The sequence below is a fragment of the Dipodomys spectabilis genome, unplaced genomic scaffold, assembly GCF_019054845.1.
Source record: "Dipodomys spectabilis isolate Male_0828 unplaced genomic scaffold, ASM1905484v1 ptg000054l, whole genome shotgun sequence".
Taxonomy (NCBI): domain Eukaryota; kingdom Metazoa; phylum Chordata; class Mammalia; order Rodentia; family Heteromyidae; genus Dipodomys; species Dipodomys spectabilis.
This window is the reverse complement of record NW_024870731.1, coordinates 24,156,080-24,180,436: the sequence shown is the minus strand read 5'-3', so window position 1 is coordinate 24,180,436 and position 24,357 is coordinate 24,156,080. Positions and strand designations below refer to the sequence as shown.

The following is a 24,357-nucleotide window of genomic DNA, read 5'->3' as shown; positions in this document are numbered from 1 at the left end:
ATGGCTTAAAGACCACCTATAGACAAATCTTTTCAGCTTCTGCCCTAAAAAAAGTTCATAGTTTAGTAGAAGAGAAAAAAGCACAAAATCACCATACAATACTTGGTGATGAAGATGAAATTGGGCACTCAATCCAGTCTGGGTTGATGTGTGTGGTGGACATCTGTTATTTTTGCCTGCTGATCATCATTCTCCCGTCTGGTAACAACATCCAACATTTCCTTTGGAAAGGTCCCCTCCCCCAATCTCAGTCCATATGGTGAAGGTGGGAGCAATTCCATCCCTTCACTGTGGCCATGTGACCCACGCCTGGCCAATCAGAGCATAAGATCATCCTGGCCACAGACAATGGCTCAAGACTGAGCACCTGACTCAAAAGCGGGCCAATGAGAATCCTACCCAGGACTTCTACCAAAGCCAGGAACTTTATAAGCCGGTTGGATGGTTACTTGGGCCTCTAGTGTGGGCCTATTTGATGCGCGGTTGGAGAGACCCTTCCTGAACTGCAAATGCCACAGGAGAAACTTTAAAAAGATTGAGACTTGGACCCCTGCTTTCACTGTATTTGATGTCGGTATAATTTGTGGAGGGGAAGGGGAAAAACAAGTCGTTTAAATAAGGATACAGGTGGACCCGTTGCAACAATGAGAAGTACAAGTATTTTCACAATAAAAAATAAAAATTAAAAATAAGATTGAGACTTGGGCTCTTCAGCTTCTTTGGACTTTGGCGTGACCCAAACTGTGAATCTCGAAGGTATTTGCTCTACATACAGTCTGTCTCTGGTCACCCTAAGAGTCCTGAGGGTTCCTTCCACAGGGCAGTCTGAGATGCCTTTCTTGAATAAGCAATGCCTGGGTTGAGACTTAAAACACAGCACCGAGTGTTCACTATGGAGAGAAAAGAGGGAGCCATCTCCGCCAGCCAGCCAGCCAGCCTGCCGAAGTGGAAGCGCAGAGGCAAAGCAATGACTGACATCCAGATGCCCTTGCGTGTGGCTGTTTATTTACAACACATCTGACTTTGAAACAGCGCTGCTGCTGAGCAGCTGTGGGACTCTGCTAGAGGTTCACCTTTGCCTAAGGGTCACGGTTCTTCTCTGCAAAGTGAGTGCGGCAATAGCCAGGAGCATCCCTTCGCCTAGTTTTTAAGAGGATTCAGTTCAAGAAGTGGAGGAGGCAAACACCTGATCCATTGAAGGCACCTGGGTGGTTGCGATTACCCACATCGTGTGAAGAAGTTTCACACTGTGAGTTTCTGCAGTGGTCTAATGGTGTGGTCTTGTGGAGCTGGAGATGTCTTAGGGCACAAAGTTTGCTGTTTGGTGGCTGGCGGCCTGTGTCTGAGGAACTGCAGTAAGGTCCAGGTGAAAGTAGTATGGCCTTTGGCATGCCATAGACCCGCTGATTTCAACACTCGTCAACTGAGTGACTGTGGACGCTGCCTCTTAACATTCGAGGAGACTTGGTTTCTTGGTCTTTAGAATCATTACTGTGGAAGAATTGTGAGAAAGATTTACATGGGATAAAATACGTCAGGTGTTGGGCTGGGAAGGTGGCTCAGTGGTAGAGTGCTTGCCTTGCATGCATAAGGCCCTGGGTTTGATTCCTCAGCACCACATAAGCAAAAAGAAAAAAGCCAGAAGTGGCGCTGTGGCTCAAGTGGTAGAGTGCTAGCCTTGAGCTGAAGAGCTGAGGGACAGCGCCCAGGCCCAGAGTTCAGTACCCACGACCGGACACCCCCCCCCCCAAAAAAAATATGTCAGGTGCTGGGCACATAGATGTTGTTACAAATGTAGTTACAGGTACTCACTACTAGTTACTGTTGTTGTTATCACCTGTCATCTATTGAGATGCTTAAACGAAGGAGCAAGTTGGGCTCAGTGTTGTGGAGCAAATGGTGGCTACTTTGCCCACAGCTCTGTGCTCAACTCTGTGTAGGAGAGAACAATGAAAGTTAAGAACTGGATATCAGCTTCCACTCCTCTGGAAGTGAGGTTACTCCGACCCAGTCTTCCAAGCAGCCACACTGAACTGTTAAGGAATTAGGAATTCAGTGTTTAAATATTTACAGAAGGCCCGTGATGTGCTAGGCACTGTAGTAATACAGGTGTGAACGAGACAGGCTTTGACCTGCTCCGTCTTCCATCCTCATGATGGGAGACTGTAAGTAAATCAAGATGTATAAAATAATTTCTGAGTATGATAAACAACAGGAAAGAAAGAAAAGAAGATTACCAGATGGGATGTAGCTGGGTAAAGGCTATTTGAAATAGGTCAGCACCTTCTAGTTGATGGAATTAAAGTTCCCCACAGACCCAGGAGATAAGAGGCATCTATACGACTCCCAATTGTTCCCTCACACTGATTCAATTTGATTTAATCAAAAAGTTTCCCCTCCCCAACATCCCCAATTATTCATTGGTTGGACCAGCTCAATTTTGCTTGAATTCCTAAACAGGAGTTTTTCAAGGTAAGCACAGAAAACAAAACAAAAGAAGCTTCCTTTGAGCATGGGTGGTATAGGCCTTTGACCCACATACCATTTTTCCATCGAATGAAATGGTAATTGATCAAAGTGAAAAATTTTATAGAAAGAGATACTGCTGCCATGTTTTTAAACCGTGCATTTCCCAGCCAAGTCTCCAGATGGAATCACCGAAGCAACACATCCTTGACTTAAATGTGACTGTTTAACAGTTATATTGGGTAGGCCATATTTTTCCACAAGGAGGTGGTTGTTGCTTGTCTTAGGAACTTGAGACTCTTAACAGACTTTTGGGTGAGAGCTTTCCAGGATACCACTCTTTTTCTCTCACACTTCCTGAAGTCACAGAAGTCAGAGACCTAGCTGTGGTGTCAGGGGAGGGGAACGACAGAGTGAACTGTTACACAAGCTCCAGAGTGAAGAGGGTTGTAGAAATCTGAGTGCCAATAATTGCCACCCATGAACACTTGGTGAGCATAAGGATGGTTCCATCCTTTGTGTGTCCAGCCTTTACTTTCTCTCTTCTGCTTATCTGCGGTCTGATTCTGATTCTGGGTTGAGAGGTAGTAGTGGGGGTAAGTACCCCCCCCCTCCTGCCATAGATACTCCATACCCACTAGCCAGGAGCAGAAATGGGACCTTACTAGGTCACAGGGCTACAATCCTTAAATCTGATGATAACTGATCATTTCAAGACCTGAAGATGAGCTAGTTAGCTCTCACATCTCTAGTTACACGAATTCTTGTCCTTCCAAATCTGGTATTAACTTTGCTGCCTTCTATGCCTTGCTCAAAAGACACAGATTTTGTTTTTGAACTCATCATCTTTACCCTCAGGACCAATCTTCTCTTTATAGTCCTTAGAAATGAGACATTAGAAGTTTAAGATCTACTTTTCCTCCTGTTTTATTCCTGACCTGAATCTTATAGTTCAGCAAATCATGGCTTACACATTTAATTCTACTCTTCTTCCTCCTCCCTCTTCCTCCTTCCCCCCCCCCCCTCCTCTTCCTCCTTCTCCCTTTTAGACAAGCCCAAACTCTAGATCCTTCTGCCTCAGTGCCCAGAATGCTGGGATAGTAAGTGTGTTTCACTGCCTATACCAGCTTCTACTTCACCACTACTACTACTTCTTTTAAAAAAAGTATTTAGGAAAAATAAAAGCATGTCCACACTGCACATATGCAGAATAAAACTATTTTCAGTCTGAGGTGGGGCTGAAGCTGTGGCTAGCAGGAGAGGAGACAGAGAGGTTTAAAAATGCAGTATTAGGCTTGGCACAGGTGGCTCATGCTTATAGTCCTAGCTACTTAGGAGGCTGAGATCTGAAGATCTAGATTTGAAGTCATCCCAGGGAGAAAGTCCATGAGATTCCTATTTCCAATGAACTACCAAAAAGCCACAAGTGGAGCTGGGTCCAGGTACCAGTGGCTTACACCTGTAATCCTAGCTACTCAGGAGGCTGAGATCTGAGGATTGCATTTCAAAGCCAGCCTAAGCAAGAAAGTCTGTGAGACTCTTATCTCCAATTAACCTCCAGAAAGCCAGAAATGGTGCAGTGGCTCAAGTGGTAGAGTGCTCTCCTTGAGCTGAAGAGCTCAGGAACAGCGCTCAGGCCCAGAGTTTAAGCCCCACAACTGGCAACAACAAAAAAACCCAAAACCCCAAAACCTAGGACTGGTGTGTATACACACAACACACACACACACACACACACACACACATACCACCACCAGCAGCAGCACAGGAGTAATGAGATTTAGAGTTGTTTTACTTAGAAAGTGCTCTTGTAACAAGCTGGTTATTTTCTTTTCCCAGCACTTCCAAGAAATAGGAATAACTTGTTAAATGTAGTTTATTTAAAAAGAGTACTTGGGTTTGAAGGTGTGGCTTAGTTGGTAGAGCAGCAGCCAAGTAGCAAAAGCATCACGTATACTGAGTTTGAATCCTGGTTCTCAGACAAAAAAAAAGAAGAAGAAGAAGAGAGGATTTGACTAGAGGCAGGAAGTTGGCAGGAAGCCCTAAGTTCAAACCCCAGTACTGGAAAAAGGACTCTTCAACATAGGTTTTTTGTTTGTTTTTAAGATAATTGTCTAAGTTCAAGTCAAGAAATGAGAAGGACATGAACTTTTAGTGTGCATCTAGAACTCTGCGCTTTGAGTGGGCGCTGGAGATTCATGCTACTCAAGAGGCTGCGATCTGAGGATCACAGTTCAAAGCAAGCAAGGGCAGGAAAGTCCATGAGACTCTTATCCCCAATAAACCACTAGAAAACCGAAAGTGGCACTGTGGCTCAAGTGTTAGAGAGCTTGCCTTTGAGTCGAAGAGCACAGACAACACGCAAGTTCAGTGACCAGAGTTCAAGTCCCATGACTGACAAAATAAAGTAGATTTATGTGCTTTATATTGTTTTAATTTAAAGTTAATGTTGTTGTTTTTCCTGGGACTTGAACTCTGGGCCTGGTCACTGTCATTGAGCTTTTGTGCTCAAGGCTATCATTCTATTACTTGAGTTACTGCTCTACTTCTGGCTTTTTGTGATTAGTTGGAGATAAGAGTCTTTTGGACTAAGTATCCTGCCTGGGCTGGCTTTGAGTCAGGATCCTCAGATCTCAACCTCCAGAGCAGCTAGGAATACAGGTGTGAGACACTGGTGTCCCCCGTCCCAACTTCTGCTTTGTTTATTGAACAAACATCCTGGAGATCAGGGCACATTGAGTTAAGAAGCTCTATCCTTTATTCATTTCCCAACAATACATATCAATTTAGAATCAGATCTTATCTATTCAATAACATTGTCAATATAAATAGGAAAACAATGATAAATAGGAGAGAAATAAGCTGGCTACAAAGGTTACTGTGAAAGAGGTTTTGCTTCCACAGATAGACACTGAATCTCCTGATAGCTAAGACCAAAAGGGGGTAAGGACAGCAGGTTATATTTTCCTGTTATTATTCAAGAGACATCAGAAAACAAACAGAACAGCTGATATCTTTTTTTTATCTTTCTCAACAATTAGCATTTAATTTTTCTTTTCATGAACTCAGGGCCTGGGCACTGTCCCTGGGGTCTTTTGCTCAAGGTTAGTACCCTTCCACTTTGAACCACAGTGCTATTTCTGGTTTTCTTTTTTTTGAGGGGAGTGGTTAGTTGGAGATAAGAGTTTCATGGACTTTCCTACCTGGGCTGGTTTCTAACAGCAATCCTCAGATCTCAGCCACCTGAGTAGCAAGGATTACAGGTGTAAGCCACCAGCACCTGGCATGTATTTAATTCTTCTTAAATTTTAAAAAATTATCTTTAAGTAGTTATACAGAAGGGTTTCAATTCAACATGTCATTTTGTTAGCACAGAGCATCTTGATCCATGCCACCCTCTCTTTCCATCATGCTTTCCCATCTCTTCCCAACCTCATCCCATCCTAGATGGATCATTAATTTTTTTTTCTTTAGGTCTCTTCTTTGCCCTTACATACTGTGAAATATGTGCTCCCAACTCCTCATTCAGGCTTGTAATACTTATCTCCTGAGATCAAGCTTTTCCAGGTTAGCACTAGTCTGGTTTGCAAGAAGAGCTAGAAGGTGCCAAGTTCAGTTATGACACGGTGGAGGAGAGGAAAATGCAGGAAGCCAAAGTTGATTATTGTGGATTCATGAAAATGCATAGCTTTTTAGTAAAATGGTCCTCTTGGCCAGAAGCTCCTCTCATATAAATTTCTCCTACATGACACATCTAGGATAAAAAGTTCAGGGGGCCTCTAGGGAGGGGCAGAGAAGAACGGGCAGCTCTCAGAGAGGCAGGGTAAACATGCGATTTACACTGTAGGTGTAGGATTAATTTGAAGAAGAGGCACCAGGTCTCTATGGTTTTCTTTCAAATCTATAAAATTGACATAAGACCACTGTCTGGTCTCCTGGAAAGGAATATTCTGGTGTTTGTGACTGCCTCCCATGAGGGTGCTTTGTAGAACTCACAAGTGGCTGCTCTAAGCTTAAAAGTACTCAACACATCACTTTGGGTTAGATCGTGGGAAATCATTAGCTTTGGAAGTCAGCGTTATACATTTCTTCCTCTGGGGAAATACGTGCTGTGTCTGCGAGAGAGGGAAGATTTGGGAGTTCTCAATGTTGGTTTTGTGTTTTGATTTGCGTTTGCAAGACTTAAGTCTCACTATGTAGGGCAAATGGATGTTGAACTTATCACCCTCCTACCTTAGCTTCCTGAATGCTGGGCTTATCGGCTTGTACTACCATGCCCAGCTCAATATGAGGGGATTTTTTTTTTTGGTTGTTGTTGTTTTGTTTTGTTTTTTAAACTGGTGGCTGATTTCCTTCTGGGTTTGATCTTGCTGATTATTTTGCATACCATTTCCTTTGCTTCTCTCTTTCAGCTCTTCCCATGGCTATTTGCTTCTATTTTGAGGAGTATAGCACACTCCAGAAAGGCTTTCCTGGGAAGGAAGGAATCGAATAATACTGGTTGTGTAATAAGGCTTGGCAGAAGTTTGGCTTATAAAGACTCGTATCATTGGAAAGAGCCTTTATATCCCCTTTCTCCACCCATGCCAGATCATCACCCACTCTAGATTTGCCTCATTCCTTCCACATTTCTCCATCCTCATTCCATCACATGTCATATATTTCCTTGTTCCTTTCTAGTTTGGTCCCTAAGGGCATCACAAATACCACAATGCAGGGTCCTGCTATCACCGGTATATGCTGTGCCCAGTCCTATGCCTGGCACCATGTAGATACTTAATAAACCTAAACTGAAGATGAGAACACAAAGTTAGGTCATCCATGAAAAAGGAGTGTTGAAAACGATTGGCAGAGTTCTGTTTGTAGCTGTTTAATTTCTCTCAGAGTGAGGAGGAGAAAGGCAAGTGAACGGAACTTCTGTTCTGGCATGAAAACTGTAGTTTATCTGACATTTGCTCTGGAAGTTTGTTTTGTTATGTGTGTGCCAGTCCTGGGACTTGAACTCATTGCTTGAGTGCTGTCTCTGAGCTTTTTTTGCTCAAGGTTAGCACTCTGCCACTTGAGCCACACCTCTGCTTCTGGCTTTTTGGGGTTGGTTCATTGGAGATAAGAGTCTCATGGACTTCCCTGCCCAGCCTGGCTTTGAACCGTGATCCTCAGATCTCAGCCTCCTGAGTAGCTAGGATGACAGGCCTGAGCCACTGGCTCCTGGCTGTACATGGAGTTTTATAGGTGATATTTTTACATCTTACCTGCAAGTTGTCATCATAACAGAGGATCTGGAAGATTCCAGTCTGGCCCCAGCAGTGACTGGTTGCATAGATATTTGGAGCTATATCTGACTTCCCACGATCTGGACTTAAATAAATTCTCCCCAAAACTCCCAGGTGAGCTGTCTTTCTTCAAGGCATTTGATCTCTGTTTCCTTTATAAGGTCTGACATTTGTCTACTTTCTCTCACTAACTGCATGTTCAAGTCCTTTAGCAGCCTGGACCGCTCCAGCCTCTGTCTACTATCTCCTCTGTCCCCTTCTCTTCCTCCTCATGCATGGGATGAGCAGACGTAGTGTTTCCTTTTCTGTCTTCGAATAAGCTATATATCCTCCTTCCTCACACATGTAATTCCCAGCTGGATGGACTCTGTTATCTCACTTTGTATTTAGCCGGCTCCCCTGAATCCTTGAAGATTCCTCTCAAATGTCACCTCTCCACAGGGAAGTCCTCCTTGATGCTCTTGCTCAGAGCATGTTTACCTGGGCTCCTCTGGGCCCCCTCTATCATTAGGTGAAGTACTTGGACTTCTTCTTGAAGTCCTAATCTTTCTTCCTGTCTTCTTGGTGGTGGTACTGGGGTTTGAACTTAGGATCTTGTGCTTGCTAGGCAGATACTCTACCAATGAGATATGTCTCCAGCCCTATAAATTCTTTCTTGGGATCTATTTTACTTGTTTTTCTTTCTCCCCTACCCTAGAAGTCCACGAGGGCAGAGAGCAAGGCTGTCTCAGGTATTAGTGTTTCCATGGCACCTATAGCTCATCACAGTGCTCTGCGGACAGTTGATGCTCAGTAAATATTTGTTGGAGAGCACCTGGTGTCACTGCCTTTGCTTAGAATCCCTGAGTGTTTACCATCAACCGATCAGTGAGCGTATCACTGCCAGTCACACAGCCCCTGCCTCGTCCTTTCATGCAAACAGGGCTAAGCATTTCTACCTACCTGCTTTATCTTATTCTACTCCTGTTATGTTGGCTTTAGGTCAAGCAAGTTCCTGCCTCAGGACCTTTGCCCGTGCTGGGCTTTCTTCCATGGATGATGCTTCTCTCCCTTCAGGATTTTGCTTCCAGCGTCCCCTTTGAGGTCTTAGGAATTCTCCTAAGGTCTCAGTCCATTTGAAAAGGGAATCTTTCTTCATTAAACAAATAATCTCTGTCTTCCCCTCTGCCTCTGCCTCTCTCGGTAGGTATTCCTCATCACCCTTCAACCAGTAGGTGTTTAGTAACTATGGAATGCTTGATACTTTACTCTTGTGTCTTGTGATCTGCTCCATTGCTCTCTATGGCCTCCTGAGTCCCAGCAAGCCCTCGCTGATAATCACTTGGAAAGAATGAACAGTCCAAACACGAGATATTAACTACGGTCCCTTCAAAGATGTGGCTGGACCCCTTGCATTAAGCTATAGCTCTTCAGCCAAGACCTGAGAACTTCTAGAGGCATCCAAGCCTAGCTTTTTGCTTTCTGCTGACTTCAGAGTCTTCCTCATTTCCTTATGCAAAAGAATGTCTTCTCTGGCTGGCCCTCTCCCTCCTCTCAGCCGTCACCACTCTCCCCTGCAGACTCAGATTGTTTCCATGGAAGATCATCTCTGGGCTGAGAAGCTGCGTTTCTGAAAGTGGGGCAGTGCTTGCAACCCAAGAGTTGTAGAAACCTTTGAAATACTTCACATGCAAGAGACAAAAGAGACGATCAGAAAGCTTGACTTGATGAAGGGGTTGGGGTGTCGTCCAACCTTATGCATCAGAAGCAGCAAGTTGCAGTTCAAAGATTATTGTAATCAGCATGGCTCTTTTTCATGGTGGTGCTAGTGGTTTTGGTTGCCTTTGGGTTTTGGACTCAGGGTTTCAACGATGTGGCTCAGGCTGACCTTGAACTCTCACAATCCTCCCAAGAGCTTGGATTACCAGTGTGCACTTCTATTACCAGATAGTATGGTATTTTCATAAGTTCAAGTTGCAACCTGCTTTTGTCTGCTAACGTGCTGTATGTTTCTACCGTATTAAGCAGAAGTGTCTGAAGGGTGTGGTGTACGTGTGTGTGTGTGCATGCACATATTTTAAAAAGAAGCCCTTGCTTTCAATATATGTAAGTTTTCCCTGTGCAGAGACCCTGGAACCATTCCACCGCCCCTGCCTCATTCTTTTCTGGAACTTCTCTCCACCATCCCCAAGCCTCTGTCTACCTGCCTGTTCCCTCACATCTTCCCACCGTCAAAATGAACTTCCTAGCCAGGCACTGGTGGCTCTCGCCTGTAATCCTAGCTACTCAGGAGGCTGATATCTGAGCATCATGGTTCTCAGACACCCAGGCCCAGAGTTTAAGCCCCACGACTGACCAAAAAAAAAAAAAAATAAGAACTTCCTGAGCCCAGGGATAGCAAGGGTCTGTTAAACAAGTAAGTTAATAAAAGTAATGGACTCTTTCCCCTTGTGTTAATAATTTCAGTTGTTAATGTCTAGCTGACCTAAATATGAGTCACACCCTAACGATTTTTCTGAAATACTCTTCTTCTTGATGTGGAGAACATGTTTCATTTCTCTTTTTTAAAAATAGGAAAAATGGATCAAATTGTGCGCAGGATGTGTCCTTATTGAGTCCTCCCGATGTTTTCTTTCTCAGACAATTACATGTTTACAAAAATTGGAATGCTGACTTGGTATCCCTTTCTGTTTATAAAGTATAGGGATTTGTTGTTTCTCAGGCTTAAAAGGCCTTGAGTTTCTTTGAAAGGTCACCTTGGTCAGGCCCAAATATCTCTTAAATGAAATAGTTTCTCAATCCTGCTCTAGGATTTACTTCTGTTCAGCACTTGGACTGATCAATGTTCAGAAATTGTAGAAGAAAATAAATTCTGTCTCCAAATGATGTTTATAATCTCATATCTAAATTAAAACATGTCGATTCTCCAGCAGTAGTCACTATGGAAATAGAAACATATAGGCCTCAATTCTAAATCAAGAGAGTGTTTAGCTGGGTGGTATATATTTTACATCATGTTTTTAAAAAATCTGTTACAGTGTATGCATTTTCAAAGACTTGGATCTGATCAGCTTTTAAGAAATAGTACACGGTGTGGGTCAGATTGGAATTAAATATACTTTGAGTCATTTCAAGTGGGGTTGATAATATCCCATTAATGAAAATCCTGGTAAATTAGTGGATTTTTACCAAATGAGATTGTAAAAAAAAAAAAAAAAACTAAAGCAGAATCATATGTGAAATAAATCCAAGGAATCTTCCCTAGCAAGCAGATATTCCCAACTATCATCTCCATTCAAATTCTTCTAAAATTCCAATGTATTAAGGAATAATGACAAGTATAGAATAGATTTTCAAGTTTAAATAGAATTGCCACTCACATCTCAATTTACACGTAATTATCAAGCCTAATTTAGTTGTAGGAACTGTTTAAAAATATATTTGTTAACCCAAAAAATTGTCAGCTTTTAAAATAAAACTCAAAGGTAATAATAGAAATAATTTATTCTAAAGTTATAACATGCAAAAAGACTTTGAACTTATTAAGAAGTTTTAGAAGTTAAAGGGCTTTATAAAATTTACCTCCTCCATATTCAGACAAATAATGTCCTCACTGTTAAACATTTTTTCCTCCAACAGTTAACAAATATCCCTTCTACTAGTTTCTACGTGCCTACTATGTGCCTGGCTGTGTTCCAAAATCGAATGTCACTTTTCTGATCATCTAAAACAAACATATGCTGTGATCATTTTGCTTTAAATATCACAAGCCAAGCATATAACTCTTTTACATAAAATATACCATTATTCTCATCTTAGAATTACATCGTTCCCTTCTTTTAAGGAGCTCAAGATGTTTTTAGAGTTAAAACATATTATCTTCACATTACCCTTCTGAAAATGGAAACCAAGTCCTACCTACCTTTTCTTCCACCAGGCAGGACTTTCTAAAAATTAGAAAAATAAACCAGTGATTAGACACTCTTTGAGGAAAGTAGATAGAAAAGAGTTGGAGCAATGCTACCAGGCTTTTGTCCAGTCATTGCTTATTGATGGCAAAATCAGGTGGCTAATCTCCTCCTTACCCTCAAAAGATCTGGTGCCAAAATTTAGTCTTCATTTTTAATTTTCTTTCTCCAAGCATGAGATTGGATCGACATCTCTTCATCTGCTGATACCTCACATCAAACCTCACCTGCTTATATATACTGAGCAGGACCAGGTCACAAAATATATAGGTCAGCCCATCTTGTGGAAGTGTTCAGAACTTTAGCTATGTGGACATCCTGTTTAGAGTACAGCTTTTCTCGTAATTAGCCAGAACGCGAAGATCTTTCTTGGTAGCAGCTGACATCTTCTAGTCATGCCTCTAAATTCATTGGGGATAATGATGTGTGAAATTGAGATGTGTGAGGTCCCCCCTCCCCTTTGTTCTAACAGTGTTAACCTGAGCATCCGTCTTCTTGTCTATTTTATTTTTTGCTCTCTCTGTGCAACTTTGTTTGCTACAGGACCCCATAAACTTTTTCAGACAACATTCTAGAATTTTTTCTTCACATTCTAAAATCTTTTGTTAATAGCATATCTACTCATGCCTATATTTTTCCCTGGATGGAAAGGATCAACTGTTTTTAGAGTGTACAGATTCACTTTTTTTAAATTTTAAGACATGACATCACTATGTAGCCCAAGCTAGCCTCAAACTAGAGATCTTTTTGCCCTACCCTCTTGTTTGCGGGGCTTATAGGTATATGCCACCCAGCTCTGATCCGCCCTCAGTTCCACAAATTGCTTAGCAAATAATGGATGTACTGTGTCATTCAGCGCTCCTAGCTGCAAGTAACATTCAAGGGACTTAAGCAATAAGGCCATCCATCATTTCTTGTTATATGAAACCCACAGAAGCCTCAAGTCTGTTTGGTCTGAGATTCTCTCACATTGGCACTTACCTGTGTGAAATTTTCCTTTAGGCTGGTAGGAAGATACTCAGAGGGTTCAGCCTCCTGAGCATCAAGGACAATGTCCAGATCAACAAAAAGTCTTCTTTTCTTTGCAGCTAGAAACTGTTCCCAGAAATATCCTGATGGATATATGATCTTTGTCTCATTGGCCAGAATTGTATCACAGGTTCATTCCTAAACCAATCAGTGGCAAGACAAAGGAGACTGGCAAGATTGCAAGATCCATTCTAATATATTCACTGGTATTAACAGTTAGGGTGGGGTCACACTCCTGAAGTACTTAACGATGTAAGAATGGCGACAGCTGAATAAATCCAAGTTAGGGTTAAGAAGAGAAGTAGGGGGTGCTGTGATGTGAAGGCCAGCTAGCTTGCCAGCAAGATCTGCTACTGTGGCTCTGGAACAGCATTCAAAATGTTTACCAATAGTAGTCAAATTCAGTAAACCTTCCCCTCCCTGAGTGGGAAGTCTACCCAGTGGGCTCTTCCTGAGGAGAGAATGCTCCTGAGCCACCTTGTCCTGCAGTCACTTTGGAGCTACCTTGGAATCCCAGAAGGACTGGTCTACCTACCGGGTGCTAATGACTCTTTTTTTTTTTTTTTTTTTTTTTTTTATTGTAAAGCTACTATACAGAGGGTCACAGTTACATGAGTGAGGTTATGAGTACACTTCCTCTTGAACATTGTTACCCCCTCCATTGTTTTCCCCCTACCATCCCCTCCCTCCCTCCCTTCCCCGAGGTTCTTTTTTTTTTTTTTTTTTGATTGTGATTAAATGATTACATAATTTCAAAGTCACAAGTTCATTCTAACTTCCCTGGAGCAAATTGTCTACCACAGTCTGTAATATATAACAGTGTTCACATGTTATATACCATATTTGTGATCAGCAGCATGAGGATATTTAGTAGTGGTTCAACCAGATGAGCGGGAGTTCTTTGTTTCTTAAGTCCTGTTAGTTTTGTCGTATCACTAACCTTTTGGATTTAGCATCCACTTATGAGGGAGACCATGTACCGTTTGTCTCTTCGTTCTTGGCTTACCTCGCTCAACATGATTCCTTCTAGCTCCATCCATTTCCCTGCAAATGCCATTATTTTGTCATTTCTAATGGCTGCATAATATTCCATTGTGTATAGATACCACAATTTTTGGATCCATTCATCTGTGGTGGGGCACCTAGGTTGTTTCCATATCCTAGCTATTGCGAACAGTGCTGCAATAAACATGGAGGTGCACGTGTCCTTGTATATTGGTTCCTGTTGTTCAGGGTAGATGCCTAGAAGTGGTATGACTGGGTCGTAAGGGAGGTCAATCTTTAGCTTTCTAAGGACCCTCCAGACTGCTTTCCAAAGTGGTTGTATAAGTGTACATTCCCACCAGCAGTGTAATAGGGTTCCTCTTTCTCCACATCCCCTCCAGCATTTGTCGTTGGCTGATTTGTGGATGTGGGACATTCTGACTGGGGTAAGGTGGTATCTCAGGGTTGTCTTTATTTGCATTTCCTTCACCACCAGGGATGATGAACATTTCCTCATGTGTTTCTTTGCCATTTTTATTTCTTCATTTGAGAAGTCCCTCTTTAGTTCCCTTGCCCATTTAGTAATTGGTTTGTTAGGTTTGGGAGGGATTAGTTTCTTGAGTTCCCTGTATATACAGGATGTTAACCCCTTGTCTGATATATTGCTGGTAAATATTTTTTCCCAATTAGTTGGTTGTCTTTCTAGCTTAGTTGCGATAGATTTAGCTGTGCAGAAGCTTTTTATTTTAAGGTAGTCCCATTTGTCGAGTCTCTCTCCAACTTGTTGTGACCCTGGGACTCTGTTCAGGAAGTTCCTTCCTGTGCCTATTAGTTCAAGTGTCTCTCCTACTCTGTCCTGCAGTAGTTTCAGAGATTCAGGTTTAATGTTAAGGTCTTTAATCCATTTTGAGTTGATGTTGGTGCATGGTGATAGGCTGGGGTCCACTTTTAGTTTTCTGCATGTGGCTGCCCAGTTTTCCCAGCACCAGCGGTTGAAGAGGCTGTGTTTCTTCCATTGTATGTCTTTGGCTCCTTTGTCGAATATCAGCTGGCTGTAGGCCTGTGGATTTATATCTGGATCTTCTATTCTGTTCCATTGGTCTTCGGGTCTGTTTTTGTGCCAGTACCATGCTGTCTTTGTGATTATAGCTCTGTAGTAGAGTTTGAAGTTCGGCATGGATAGCCCTCCCATATTGTCTTTATCCCCTAGAATTGTTTTGGCTATTCTAGGTCTTTTGTTGTTCCATATAAATTTTTGGACTGTTTTCTGTATTTCAGTGATGTATGTCATTGGGATTTTAATAGGAATTGCATTGAATTTGTATATTAATTTTGGAAGTATCACCATCTTTACTATATTAAGTCGGCCTATCCAGGAGCATGGGAGGTCTTTCCATTTCCTAGTGTCTTCTGCAATTTCTTTCTTTAACTTTTTATAGTTCTCATTAAATAGTTCTTTTACATCTTTGGTTAGGTTAATTCCTAAATATTTTATTTTTTGGGAGGTTATTGTGAATGGGGTTGCTCCCTTTATTTCCCTCTCTTCCTGTGCGTTATCAGTGTATAGGAAGGCAACTGATTTTTGTGGGTTTATTTTGTATCCTGCTATTTTGCCGAAGTGACTTATGATTTCTAAAAGTTTGGGGATGGAGTTTTTGGGATCGTGGAGGTATAGTATCATGTCGTCTGCAAAAAGGGATAGTTTCACTTCTTCTTTCCCTATGCGGATCCCTTTAATGTCTTTTTCTTGCCTTATTGCCCTGGCTAAGGGTTCTAGGACTATGTTGAAGAGGAGTGGAGATAGTGGACATCCTTGCCTTGTTCCTGTTTTTAGGAGGATTGGTTGTAGCTTTTCCCCATTAAGTATAATATTGGCTATTGGTCTGTCATAAATGGCTTTTATTGTTTTTAGAAATGTTCCTTCTATTCCTATTTTCTCCAGAGCTTTTAGCATGAATGAATGTTGAATTTTATCAAAGGCCTTTTCTGCATCTGTGGCGATAATCATGTGATTCTTGACCTTGGCTCTGTTGATATGCTGGATTACATTTATTGACTTACGTATGTTAAACCATCCCTGTGTCTCTGGGATGAAGCCTACCTGATCATAGTGTATTATTTTTTTTATGTGTTTCTGGATTCTGTTAGCTAGAATCTTGTTAAGGATCTTTGCATCTGTGTTCATCAAGGAGATTGGCCTGTAATTCTCCTTTTTGGTTGGGTCTTTGCCTGGTTTGGGGATGAGTGTGATATTGGCTTCGTAGAATGAGTTTGGGATAGCTCCCTCCTTCTCTGTTTCTCTGAAGAGCTTGAGGAGTATGGGTATTAGTTCTTCTTTAAAGGTCTTATAGAATTCTGCTGTGAATCCATCTGGTCCTGGGCTTTTTTTTGTTGGAAGACTTTTGATAGCTTCCTGTATCTCATTATAGGATATTGGCTTATTTAATTGGTTAACTTCTTCTTTGCTCAGTTTGGGTAACTTGTATTTCTCTAAAAATGCATCCATTTCCGCCAGATTTTCTTCCTTTAGAGAGTATAGCTTTTGAAAGTAGTCTGTTAGAATTGTTTGGATATCTTGGGTACGTGTTGTGATGTTTCCCGTGGCATCCCTAATCCTATTAATATGGGTTTCCTCTCTTCTTTTTTTAATTAATCTTGCCAACGGGCCATCAATTTTGTTTATTTTTTCAAAGAACCAGCTTTTTGTTTGGTTTATTTTGGTTATGGTTTTCTGATTTTCTAATTGGTTAATCTCTGCTCTCAATTTGGTTATCTGGCTTCGTCTAGTAGCTTTAGGTCCCATTTTTTCTTGTTTTTCTAGCTGTTTTAGTTGCAACATGAGATTATTTACTTGGTCTGTCTCCATTCTCTTGATGTGGGCACTGAGGGCGATAAATTTGCCCCTCAGGACTGCTTTTGCTGTGTCCCACAAGTTTCTTTGTGAGGTGTTTTCATTTTCATTGAGTTCTAGGAAATGCTTTATTTCTTCTCTGATCTCTTCTGTTACCCAGGCCTTGTTAAGGAGTGTGCTGTTCAATTTCCATGTATTAGAGAAATTTCTGCGGTATGCTTTGTTATTGAGAGCTAGCTTGATTCCACTGTGGTCAGATAGGATACAGGGGATTATGTCGATCCCTTTGTATTTGCTTAAGTTCCTTGAATGAACTATGATATGGTCTATTTTGGAGAAAGTTCCATGAGCTGCTGAGAAGAATGTGTACTGTGTTGTTTTAGGGTGAAATACTCGGTAGATGTCAGTTAATTCCGCTTGAAGTATGGCCTCACTTAATTCGGTAGCTTCTTTGCCAATCCTCTGGTTGGTAGACCTGTCCTTTGGTGAGAGTGGCGTGTTAAAGTCTCCTAGTATTATCGTATTGGGATCTATTTTATTCTGTAAGTTTGAGAGCATTTGTTTAACATATCTGGGTGCACCGATATTTGGGGCATATAAGTTGATGATGGTTATATCCTCCTCTTGGATTGTTCCCTTTATTAATATGTAATGTCCGTCCTTGTCTTTCTGTACTGATTTTAATGAAAAGTTTATTTTGTCAGATATCAGGATAGCTACACCTGCTTTCTTATTGGGGGAATTTGATTGGTAGATCCTTTTCCACCCCTTCACTCTGAGTTTGTTTGTATGTTTGGCTGAGAGGTGGGTCTCCTGAAGGCAACAGATGGATGGGTCTTGTTTTCTGATCCAGTCCTCAGTTCGTTTTCTTTTAATTGGCGAATTCAGCCCATTTATATTAAGAGAAAGTATAGAGAGATGCATTGTTGTCCCTGCCATTCCGTTTTCCTAAGTTTTTCTTCTTTCCTTTCCTCCTGTGCTTGCTCAGTTAGACTTTGAGTAATGCCTGTTTGGGGCAGGTCCCAGTTCCTGGTTGCTTTCTTCAGGTTGTGTCCCCCCTCTTAGAATTCTTTGTAATGCTGGCTTAATGTTTATGTATTCATTTAGTTTTTCTTTGCTATTAAAAGTTTTCAGTTCTCCATCGAATGTGAATGCTAGCTTTGCCGGGTATATCAGTCTGGGTTGGCAGTTATTGGCTCTCAGGGCTCGTATGGTGCTTTCCCAGGCTTTTCTTGCATTCATTGTTTGTGTGGAGAGATCTGCAGTGATTCTAATTTTTTTCCCGTTGTAGTATAGCTCCTTCTTCATTTTTGCTGCATGCAGGATTGTTTCCTTATTATTCAGATCCATCATTGTTACTATTATGTGCCTAGAAGTGTTTCTCCTGGGATCTTGCTTGTTGGGTGTTCGATAAGCTTTTGTGATGTAGTTAAGATGGTCGTTTTTGAGGTGGGGAAAATTTTCATTGACTATCTTGTTAAATAGGTGTTGCATTCCCTTGCTCTGGAATTCCTCACCTTCGTCCACTCCGATTATGCGAAGGTTAAATTTTTTAGCATTATCTGCTTGCTCTTGAATTTCCCTTTGGTTTAATTTGAGTGATTTTTCCATATCTGTCACTTTTTGGTCCAGTTGGTGTATTCTGTCTTCTGTATCTGACACTCTACCTTCCATTTCATTCACTCTGTTGACCGTGGCTTCTATTGTGGTTTGCATGATGGAAATGGATCCCTTTATGGATTCAATGTTGGTTCTCAGAGTACTGATCTCACCTCTCAATGAGGTGATATCAGTATGCATTACCTCTAATTTGGCGTTTATCTCACTTCTTACTGAGGTTTGTGCAGCTTCTATTTTTGCATCCAATTTTTGTTTGATATCCTGTATATCTTTTGATAGTTCATCCTTGTGCTCTTTCAATTTCTGATCCATTTCTCGCTTTATTTCTTGAGTCATTGCCTCCAGCAACCCTTGGATGTAGTTTTTGTCTTCCATTCCTGCTTTGCTCCCACTGGGGCTCTCCCCTGCGTGGCTGCTGGCTTTTGAGGTGAGCTTGCTGTCCTGGGTAGTGGTAAACCTTGTGATTTTTCTCTGTGATTTTCGCATGGGGGTTCAGGAGACTGCTCTTCAATCTTGTTTTGGTGTGTCTGTCTTTGCTTGGTTGCTGATTCTCTATTGGTAGAGAGAGTCTGTGTCTGATCTGGATTCTGTTGGGAGCCTATTTCCAGCTGCTATTCACTTAGGATTCTCAGCTCTCTGCTGTAGCAATTCCCGCCTTTGGAAGGGTTGAGCAGCCTAGACTGCTTGTGTTTGCTCCTGCGGGTGCTCTTGGGAAGATCAGATGCTCTGGATGCACTCTCCCAAATACTGGAGTCTGCTATGGGCTCCTGATGTGTTTTTGTTTGTTTTGGGCTGGTTGTGGGCTTGAACTCTAGGTTTGGGTGCTGTCCCTCAGCTCTTCAGCTCAGGGCTGGCACCCTACCATTTGAGCCACAGCCCCACTTCTGACCCTTTTTGCTTTGTTCAGGCGCCGGTCCCCTGGCCTGGTTCCGGCCCCAGCCTGGAGCGCGCTCGTTAGGCCTGTGCTAATGTGTATACCACCTTGGTTATGCAGCCTGGAGGACACAGTTCGAATTTCTTCTACTGTTGGTAGTCTTGACCCAGGGGCACTGTTCCTGGCTTGAGCATTTAAGCTCCCTTCCCGGGGCGCTCTTGCTCTGGCCTGGCCAGCAGAGTGTGCTCCACCGGCTGGTGGGGCTCTCGAACAGTTCCCAGTTTTAGTGGGTCCTGTGGTCCGGGTGTTGGGGTAGGGAGTCTAGGTCAGGGTCTGGGGATTCCCTCCAGCTCTGGTCTCCCTTGATGGATTCCCTGTCCCCTGATGGGTACTCACCCTGTAGGTCGTCAGTTGTTGTTGCAGTCCGTCAGTTGTTGTTGCAGTCCGAGTTCAGTTGGGGTGGTTGCGGGCTGGGTTGGGCGGCCCCCCGCCGGGTCGTTGCGATCGCGACAGGTCCCTTTGTGGCGCTGCTGGTGCCGGGCGGCTTTGGCGGGATGGAGCCTCTCCGCTCCGGTGGAGAGTGATGGGTGGGGTGGGATCCTCCTGGAGACTCCCGGCTGGTAGGTTTCTCTGTTCCTGGCGATCCGCTGTTCTGCAATCCGGTACCTGGTGATCTGCAAGCAGCCCCCTGTGTCTCTGTGGCTCCGGCAGCCCCCGCCGGGCCGGCTGGCCGGCGGCTTGGCGCACTGCCGCGCGGCCAGTAAAGGTTGGGGGAGGGGTCTTCGCTCTTCTCTGTTCTGAAATTCTTCTTTTCCTCTCTTTCTTTTTTTGTTATTTTCCACCTCTGGTTTTTCTCTGAGTGTTCGTCTTTTTGTTGTTGTCGGTCTCTTGGGGAGATTAAAGGTTGGAACTCGAACTCTCTTTTTGGTTGGAGAGAGCTGTGGCGTTTCCCTACTGCCCCGTCGCCATCTTGAGAACTCCTAGAATGTGATTTTGCTAATGACTCTTATTGTAACAAAGTCTTACCTCACCAATCCTGAGACAGTGAATTCTCAAGCCATCTGGTGCCAACTCTGAATCTACCTGTAACTTGGGACTGTTTGAACATGCATACCTTCTCATTCTCTGTCCCAATCACCCTATTTAACCTAACACCACTACCTGTACCCTTGATATGACTAAAGATGAACTATGGTGCTGTCAGCCTGTGGCATGCCACAGCATCTCTTTCTCTGCCATATTTCTTTTCAAGTAAATTTTGTTAACACTTTTCAAAAAAAATTTACCAAGTTGGAGAAGCACAGCCAAACATGATGGACATTTTCCCCACAGATTAGTAGAAGGAAGTTGGAGAGCAATATGTTTTATCTCTTGGATCATAGTGATTTTTGTTGTTGTTTTTGTTTTAAATTCACATATCTGCATGATAAAATCTATTGGGATACATAGTTTTACTTTATGTCGGAAATTCCCACTTAGTACAAAAATGGAATTTATCTTCATTTCTTTGTTTGTTTGTTTGTTTTTAGCTTTTATTTTTGGGTTAATAAGATTATCTTGCTTTGTAAATTAGCCATTACAAGTGACAACAGAAATAAAACATTCAACATCCTTTATGTCCAAAGTTCAAAATATTATCAATGGGGAAAATTAATTAGCTCTAGTCATCGAAATACACATTGTAATTTGTTTTCCCTTAAATTCAATTTGACATTTAGATTAAACCCAGATTTTGAAAAAAAAAAGTTTTTGATGCTACTTGGCATGTCTTGGTACTACATTATGTGTTGCCGCTGAATTTACAAGATCAACATTTCGATGTTAGCAGAGAGCCATGCATCCTTGTGCTGTGATAGACATTATCAGGCACTCCAAAGTTGCAGCAGCTATTTACGTTGAACTTAAAGAGACAACTATGGAAATGTCAAGAGGCATTACATTTTTGGAAGTTGGAAACACGGAGGAGAATTAGGTTTTCCGTTTTTCGAATTTGCAGTCAAATGACCAGAGAGTGTCTTTGGAGTTAAAAGACTCCATCTGGGCAGAGTGCAGGCAGTAGCTGGGATTTCAACCCATGTTAATTATTACCTCACATGGAAGCTCATCTCTCATTGGACTTCTTTATTCCTTCTATTTTGTTGAGACAGAGAAGGGGGTAGGGAAGAAATAGAGACAGAGAGAGAGAAGATGGGAGGGAAAAGAGAAAATATGGCCTTTGTAAGAGGTTTCTTTCATTTAATCTTAATTTTTTTTCTGGTAGTAATGAGGTTTGAACAGGCCCTCTGCGATGTTCATGAAAAGGGGCTCTACCACTTGACCCACACCTCCATCTTGGCTTTCTGTTGGTTGTTTTGGAACCAGCAAAAAAGGACCAAACCACAATCTTTTAAGGCCAATCAATCCTTGACCTCCTGAGTATCTAGGATTATGGATGTGAGTCACCAGTGCCTGGCTAAACTTGAATTTTTATTATGAAAATCTTAGGCCTGTTCAAAGTAGAGAGAATAACATAAGCTGAGCATCCCTAACCGAGAGTTCAAACATACTCCCAAATCTGAAACTTGTTGGCTGCTGACAGAAAATTCCATACCTGCCCTCATGTGCTGGTTCTCAGTCAAAATGCAGGCACATAAAATTACCTTCGCACTATGTGTATAAGGGGTGTGCATGTATATACATGTGAGTATAAGGTATCTAAGGAACAGAAATGCATTTTGTGTTTAGACTTGGATGCTATCCCCTTACACATGTGCAAATATTTTAAATCCAAAATAAATAAAAATATGAAGTCATTCTAATTATGAGAATTTCTGATCTTTATTCAGCCTGTATATTGAGAGCCTGCACATACCCATCTCCCATACAGAGCAGAAAAGTTTTTACCATGTCAGCTTCCAGTTTCAGTTCTTTTGAAGATATGTACTCAATCCCATTTATAACTCAATTTTACTCCAGGGCACATCAGTCTACATCTTTAAAAAGTATAGATTCTGTCTTCATCACAATGTAATTAGTATCACTAGTTAATAACTATTTGATATAATGTAATAGCAATCTACATAATTTTAGCTGTTTGTCTTTTATTTATTTTGGGCTATACTGGGGTTTGAATTTAGGGGATTGAACTTGCCAGTCACTTGCTGAACCACACTTTTAGCTCTTCTTTTGTACTGTTTATTTTTATCTATTTATTTTTATTTTTGTCAGTCATGGGGCTTGAACTCAGGGCCCAGAACTGTCCCTGAGCTCTTTTGCTCAAGACTAGTGCTCTACCACTTTAAAGCCACAGCACTACTTCTGGTTTTTAACTGATTAATTGGAGATGAGTCTCCTGGACTTTCTTGCCCCAGGGACTTTTCTGCCTGGGCTGGCTTCAAACCATGATCTTCAGATCTCAGCCTCTTACATAGCTAGTATTATAGGCATGAGCCACCGGCACCCTGCCTTGCTTTCTGTCTATATATACCCCTAGATCTTGATTTGACTCCTTTAGACTTCCCGTAGTAGAAGGGATGACAGGCACACACCACCATATCCAGTCTTTGTTGAGATAGAGCCTTGAGGAAATTTTCTCCGAGGCTAGCCAATTTCAACTTCCTGATAAGTAGCTAGAATCATAGGCACATGTTGTTATACCTAGTGATTAGTGGAGAATGAAGATCCCCCTGCATGTTTCTTTCTGGGCTGGCTTCAGACCAAAGTCCTCTCATTCTTAGCCTCTCAAGTAGCGAGGCATGAGCTACCAGCATCTAGCTTTACCTTTTTAACTTAAAAAATCAAACAGAGAAAACTTGTATAATTTTATTTGGAATGTTGAATTTGTTTTGCGTCTCCACCTCTTTCTGCAGTGTTACAGTGCAAAATTAATTTCTTCACCCAGGTTGCAGTCCAGAGATTTTGGGAGATCACTGCTGTTAGCACTGACAAGTTTTGGTTGGGCAGGGAGGTTTTGTAGAGGCTAGAAAGGTACAGAAAAGTAACAAAGTAAAACTTGCTCAGTCAACTGCTCCTTTTCTTCAAGGTGGGGCTACAGAACTGCTTTAACTTTCTAGTTTTCCAGTACCAGAACTTCCTTTTATAAATGCACAAGATAATTCTCAGAAGCGATTTATTTTTTGGAAAAAAAGTTTTGAAATGAAGGCATGACAGGCAAGCATTTAATCTGCTGAGCAAGCCCCCAGCACTATTACTTTTACTTTTGAAGATTGTTGTTGGTGTTGGTGGTCATGGGGCTTGAACTGAGGACCTGGGTGCTGTCCCTGAGCTCTTTTGCTCAAGGCTAGCACTCTACCACTTTGAGCCACAGCTCCACTTCTGGTTTTTGAGTACATAATTAATTGGAGATTAGAGTCTTAAGGGGACTTTTCTGCCCCGGCTGGCTTCAAACCATGATTCTCAGATCTCAGCCTCCTGAGTAGCTAGGATTACAGGCATGGAGTTGCTGGCACCTGGTATGTTGCTCAGCTTTAACTAAAAATGTTGATGTAATAATGAGATGATGATCAATGGAGTGGATACTGTCAACGGTAAAGAAGTTAAATAGGCAAATTAAATACATCTTTATAGGTAAGTATCATTATTTTTTCTTTCAGATCCATTTGGGTTTGTATGTATGTATGTGTGCGTGCTTGTGTATATATGTACGTGTGCATGTATACTGGCCCTGGAGCTGGAACTCAGGGCCTGACATGTTCCCTTAGCTTTTTTACTCAAGGCTGATGCTCAATCATAGATTTATGATGATATACTACCATAAAAGCTGTGCAACCTCAGTCTCTCTCAGAATACCTAGTGGTTTTCTACTCACCCATTCTTTTTAAAAACATTATTTAATTATTTATTTGTATTAGGTTTTGAACTCAAGGCCCCTCTTGGCCAAACAAGTGCTCTACCACTGAACCATACTGCCAGCCCTATGTTGTTGCTGGTTATTTTTGAGATAGTGCCTTCCTTCCTACCTGCTTACATGTTTGGACCACCATCCACCTATTTTTAGGCCACACCCTGTATCTTTCCATTGAATTAGAGTCTGGTGGACTTTTCTGCCTAGGCTACCCTGGAATCATAATCCTTCCAATCTCAACTTTCCACATAGCTTAGAAGGGCAAAATCGCACCACTGCACCCAGCTATGGGTTGAGGGAGGATCATGCACCAACTTTCCTGTCTAGGCTTGTCGCCAGCTACTACTACCATCTTGCTCTCAGCTTCCCAGGTAGCCAGGATGACAGGCAAGAGCCACTGACACCTGGCTGCTGTTGCATTGATATGCAATGATGAGATTCCTACATGATGAGATGAGGTGAAGTGAATG

General features: G+C 42.1%; 1 protein-coding gene across 1 annotated transcript in view; it reads right to left on the bottom strand.

Annotated features, from left to right (window-relative positions):
- Positions 1–23,819: 23,819 nt before the first annotated feature.
- Positions 23,820–24,357, bottom strand: part of CUNH3orf14 (chromosome unknown C3orf14 homolog) — a 28,740-nt gene continuing 28,202 nt past the window's right edge. Inside the window, exon 6 of the transcript XR_006147451.1 lies at positions 23,820–23,832. The gene's annotated coding sequence lies outside the window, so the exon portion shown is untranslated. The remainder of the gene's footprint in view (positions 23,833–24,357) is intronic.